Source organism: Zootoca vivipara, chromosome 3, assembly GCF_965207765.1.
Source record: "Zootoca vivipara chromosome 3, rZooViv2.hap1.1, whole genome shotgun sequence".
NCBI lineage: Eukaryota > Metazoa > Chordata > Lepidosauria > Squamata > Lacertidae > Zootoca > Zootoca vivipara.
The window spans coordinates 114262767-114268457 of NC_142586.1; the positions used below are offsets into that span (position 1 = coordinate 114262767).

The 5691-nt window shown below is 44.1% G+C and overlaps 1 long non-coding RNA gene across 1 annotated transcript; it reads left to right on the top strand.

The window, feature by feature from the left end:
* The first annotated feature begins 418 nt into the window (after positions 1-418).
* On the top strand, positions 419-4503 carry LOC148686463 (uncharacterized). The gene is made up of 3 exons (XR_015949415.1): positions 419-637; positions 1759-1965; positions 4326-4503. It is a non-coding gene; the product is annotated as an uncharacterized LOC148686463 (long non-coding RNA).
* Positions 4504-5691: the final 1188 nt, after the last annotated feature.

Here is a 5691-nt window from a genome sequence, read left to right on the forward strand (position 1 = left end):
CGCCAAATGGACACTGAGGAGAGGTCAGAGAGAGAAGATTGGGAGGAGGTGCAGTGTGGGTTTAGTGAGCAGGAGGAACCTGTGACAGGGAGCAGTTCAGATTCCAAGTCTGAAGCAGAGGAGGGGAGGAGTGTCAAGAGGCTGCTGAAGAATGCCGGGAGACTCTCCGGTTGTGACAAGCTCCCCTCCCCATTGGTCTCCAAGAATCTGTAGGAGAATGAGAAAAGCAGATCAGATGTCAGAATTGGGCAGACAACATGTGTGGCCAATGGCTGGAGGTGCAACCATACCCTGAGCTGCCAATGAACCTGCACCCCCTTTTTCTTCCTCTTCTGAATTTCCCTTGCTCCCTGAAAACCTGGAACATTGTTTTGCTCTCTGCAGTGCACAGTAATATTCTCTCTCTCTCTTTGTACAGGATTTTCTAAGGAGACACCACAGAGTCAAGAAGTCCAGAAGAGACGAATGCCTAAAAGGAAATGCCAAGCTGAAGGTGGTGAATGCATCATTTTTCCGTGTTTAGGTCGTACTAAGATTGGAACCTGCAGCGCGTTTGTGGACACGAATTGTTGCAAAAAGATGAAATCTCAGTTCCCCATACAAGAGATCAAACTGGCTGCCAGAGTTCTACTTACAGGTAGGTAGCCGTGTTGGTCTGAGTCGAAGCAAAATAACAAAATTCCTTCAGTAGCACCTTAAAGACCAACTAAGTTTTTATTTTGGTATGAGCTTTCGTGTGCATGCACCCTTCTTCAGATACACATACCAAAATAAAAACTTAGTTGGTCTTCAAGGTGCTACTGAAGGAATTTTCTTAGGCTGCCAGAGGTAAGCATAATGTCACAAATAGCATCCGCTGCCCAAAACTCCCCAGGCTGAGCATTTCAAGGAGCCTCTGATTTCAGGGTCTTCAGGCTGCTCTTGGGTTTTGCCCCATATCCTTTTGCAAATACTACAGCCTCTTCTTACCTTCCAGGGTTGTAGCCCTTGCTCAGATATACTTAACATGTAGGGCTAATGGAATTGCCATATGCATTACATTCCACAACTCATTAACATAGCATTTAAATCATGGTGCCATTCTTTGCTTGATTTAAATGATATGTTAATGAGTTGTGGAATGTAATGCATATGGCAATTCCATTAGCCCTACATGTTAAGTATATCTGAGCCTGGGCCTGTACAGCACCACTGGATGTTTTCAAGATCGATTGGTGCAGCCCCTCTCAGAGTGCCAGGTGGATACCTGCTATTCCCCTCTCAAAGGACACAGACCAGGATGTGATTTAAAAACAACAAGTTTAGTTTATTGATTGTTACATAAGCGTGCGGTTACTGGATTGAGAATCTTGTACATGAATTTGAAACATTGCCTATACTGGCCTATACCTTCTAAGTTATACAACACAACTATTTTTATATCACACTGCTATCCTGTCTGTATGTTCCTACCCTCCAATACACCACCTAGCTCTCTGCCTCTCACTAACTAACCAACTCTGACTTCACTAGCTCACTCACTGTCTCAACTCCAACTCTAACTCCCAACTCCAACTGACTAACTGCCACTCGGGAGGGGTTTTTATCCCTTGGCTGAGCCCGCCCCTGAGGGTTCTAAACTGTCCCTAGCTTAACCCCTTACATGCTGGGTCTTGACTAGGTGGCGAATCGCCACACCCTTGCTCCCTGAAAACCTGGAACATTGTTTTGCTCTCTGCAGTGCACAGTAATATTCTCTCTCTCTCTCTCTTTGTGCAGGATTTTCTAAGGAGACACCACAGAGTCAAGAAGTCCAGAAGAGACGAATGCCTAAAAGGAAATGCCAAGCTGAAGGTGGTGAATGCATCATTTTTCCGTGTTTAGGTCGTACTAAGATTGGAACCTGCAGCGCGTTTGTGGACACGAATTGTTGCAAAAAGATGAAATCTCAGTTCCCCATACAAGAGATCAAACAGGCTGCCAGAGGTAAGCATAATGTCACAAATAGCATCTGATGCCCAAAACTCCCCAGGCTGAGCATTTCAAGGAGCCTCTGATTTCAGGGTCTTCAGGCTGCTCTCCACAGTCCCTTTACTAATGCCAAGGAAACACTCTTGGGTTTTGCCCCATATCCTTTTGCAAATACTACAGCCTCTTCTTACCTTCCGGGGTTGTAGCCCTTGCTTAGATATACTTAACATGTAGGGCTAATGGAATTGCCATATGCATTACATTCCACAACTCATTAACATAGCATTTAAAGTTGCTACCATTCAATGGATTTGTAACTGGCTGGCTGACCGAACCCAAAGAGTGCTCATCAATGGCTCCTCTTCATCCTGGAGAGAAGTGACTAGTGGGGTGCCACAGAGTTCTGTCCTGGGCCCAGTCTTATTCAACATTTTTATAAACGACTTGGATGATGGGCTTGAGGGCATCTTGAGCAAGTTTGCAGATGACACCAAATTGGGAGGGGTGGCTAATACCCCAGAGGACAGGATCACACTTCAGAATGACCTTAACAGATTAGACAACTGGGCCAAAGCAAACAAGATGAATTTTAACAAGGAGAAATGTAAAGTACTACACTTGGGCCAAAAAAAATGAAAGGCACAAATACAGGATGGGAGACACCTGGCTTGAGAGCAGTACATGTGAAAAGGATCTAGGAGTCTTGGAAGACCACAAACTTGACATGAGTCAACAGTGTGATGCAGCAGCTAAAAAAGCAAATGCTATTCTCGGCTGCTTCAATAGGAGTATAGCATCTAGATCAAGGGAAGGAATAGCTCAAGAAGGATACTGACAAGCTGGAATGTGTCCAGAGGAGGGCAACCAAAATGGTCAAAGGCCTGGAAACGATGCCTTATGAGGAACGGCTTAGGGAGCTGGGCATGTTTAGCCTGGAGAAGAGAAGGTTAAGGGGTGATATGATAGCCATGTTCAAATATATTAAAGGATGCCATATAGAGGAGGGAGAACGGTTGTTTTCTGCTGCTCCAGAGAAGCGGACACGGAGCAATGGATTCAAACTACAAGAAAGAAGATTCCACCTAAACATTAGGAAGAACTTCCTGACAGTAAGAGCTGTTCAACAGTGGAATTTGCTACCAAGGAGTGTGGTGGAGTCTCCTTCTTTGGAGATCTTTAAGCGGAGGCTTGACAGCCATCTGTCAGGAATGCTTTGATGGTGTTTCCTGCTTGGCAGTGGGTTGGACTTGTGGTCTCTTCCAACTCTATGATTCCATGAATATGTAACTGGAATCTGTCCTCATTTGTTCATCAGAATCTGACAGGAGAGTCCTAGGCAAGACTGAAGGCCCCAGTCCTGCCACTCACCACCTGGACCAGGGCGGGGCCTGATGGGCTCTATAAAGGACTGTTGCTGCCACTGCTGCTGGGCAGAGAGGGCTCCATTTTGTTTTGTTTTTTGTTTAAATTCCTGTTATTTTTTTACATATGTTATTTTAAACTGTATTAAGGATGTATTCTTAGTTTTAGATTTTGATTCATGTCGAAATTGTTTTCCATTCGGTTGTGTATTTTTTGATGTGGTTTATGTATTGTTTGTGACTTTTGTAATTGTGCTGTTGCTGTATTGTTTTGATATTCGATTGGAAGCCGCCCAGAGTGGCTGGGGAGACTCAGCCAGATGGGCGGGGTACAAATAAAAAATTATTATTATTATTATTATTATTATTATTATTATTATTATTATTATTATCATTATTATTATTTTACCTGTTTATATTGTCTATATATCGTCCATTTTCCTTCATTTGTCATTTGTTTCTGTTCAGTTCTCAGACGAGCTGGGAACCTGCTCTGTTGTTGTTGTTTAGTCGTTTAGTCGTGTCCGACTCTTCGTGACCCCATGGACCAGAGCACGCCAGGCACTCCTGTCTTGCACTGCCTCCCGCAGTTTGGTCAAACATTGATCCCCTTCATGGATCAATGCCTTGTCGTGGTGAAGGGGCTTGAATAACTCAGAGAAGCTCTGAGCTATGCCATGCAGGGCCACCCAAGATGGACAGGTCATAGTGGAGAGTTTTGACTAAACGTGATCCACCTGGAGAAGGAACTGGCAAGCCACTCCAGTATCCCTGCCAAGAAAACTCCATGGACAAAGGGAACCTGCTCTAGAACAATATAAATATATACAGAAAACCATGACAAGATCCTTACTCTTGTCCACAGGACTTTACATTCCCCTTCAATACTTACTGTTGATGGCCTTAGCTCATTCATTCCCCGCAGTGCCCCACCTTCCTATGTTCATCATTTTGACATCTGATTCCAGGTGAAATGGAAATAACTACTGTATATTTTGTTTTGTTTCTAAACAGGTTAGACTGATGGAGGAGGCCTGCTTACCCAGGATCCTTCAAGAGCCACTGGATTGCTGCTTCATCCCCAGCTAGAGATGCCTTCTGCTTTTTCACCAAAGCATCTGGATGAGAAGAATAAGCCTTTGCAAAATGTTCCATGATTATACCAGCTTGCCCCTTGCAATAAAAGCAAATTAAAAAGCCCCGTTCCCTCGCTTTCTAGTTTTTTATATAACTGATGATTGTTCAGTTATTCTGCAAACATTTTTCATCTTTCCTTAAAGATTTCATCTTCCTGAGCCCTTATTCTGTTAGTTCGGTTTTTTAATTCTATATATTCCATCATTTTCACCTGCCACTCCTCCTCTGTTGGTATTTCTCTCTCTATTTCTGAGCATAAACCATTTACGCTGCCGTAGTTGTGTAGAGAGAGAAATAAATATGTGGGAGCATCCATACCTAATATTCATAAGAAGAAGATTTCTGGTCTTTTAAAGCATTTTCTTCATTTCATTATATATCATCTCCCAGAAATCAGTTGCTAATTTAGTTGTCCACCCAAAACAATACCCTCTTGGCATTTTTGTCTTTGCCAACCTGGTGCACTCTCCATAAGTTTTTGTTGTTGCACTACAGCAGCCATTATCGCTGACTCCAGGTCATGCTGTCTGGGGCTGAAGAGAGCTACAGTCCATCACAGCTTAAGGCCACCAGGTTGGACCAGCTGAAATTTCCAAAGCATCTCCAACGACACACCCCACATAGTTGAAACAAATTTTTTAAAAAATCCTTCCAGTAGCACCTTAGAGACCAACTGCAATGTTTATTTCTGGACATCACTAGAGCATGGTGATCTATGGCCAGGGAGCTTTAGACCAAGAAAGCCTGAGTTCTAATCCACACTTGGCCATGAAACTTACTGGATGACTTTGGACCACACACACTCTCTACCAGAGCTACTGTGTCATTGTGATGAGAGGCGAGGGCTGCAGAGATCCAGGTTGCAATCTCTGCTCAGCCTTGAAGCACATTGGGGTAACCTTGGGACAGTCACCATCTCTCAACCCAGGCAGCACATTCTGTAGTTGTGAGGGCAGCTTTGTCATGCTGGCCACATGACCTGGAAGCTGTCTGCGGACAAACGCCGGCTCCCTCGGCCTATAGAGCGAGATGAGTGCCGCAACCCCAGAGTCAGGCATGACTGCACCTGATGGGCAGGGGGCCCTTTTACCTTTAGTAATAGTATTAGTAGCAGCAGCAGCAGCAGCAGCTATTAGGTTTATCTCATGAAGTTGTTGTGAAGTTAAAATGGGGTCAGCAGGAGAGGGCATACTTTGTAGGAGGTGCAGTATATCTGTATCTCTTGCTATAGAATAAAATTGTA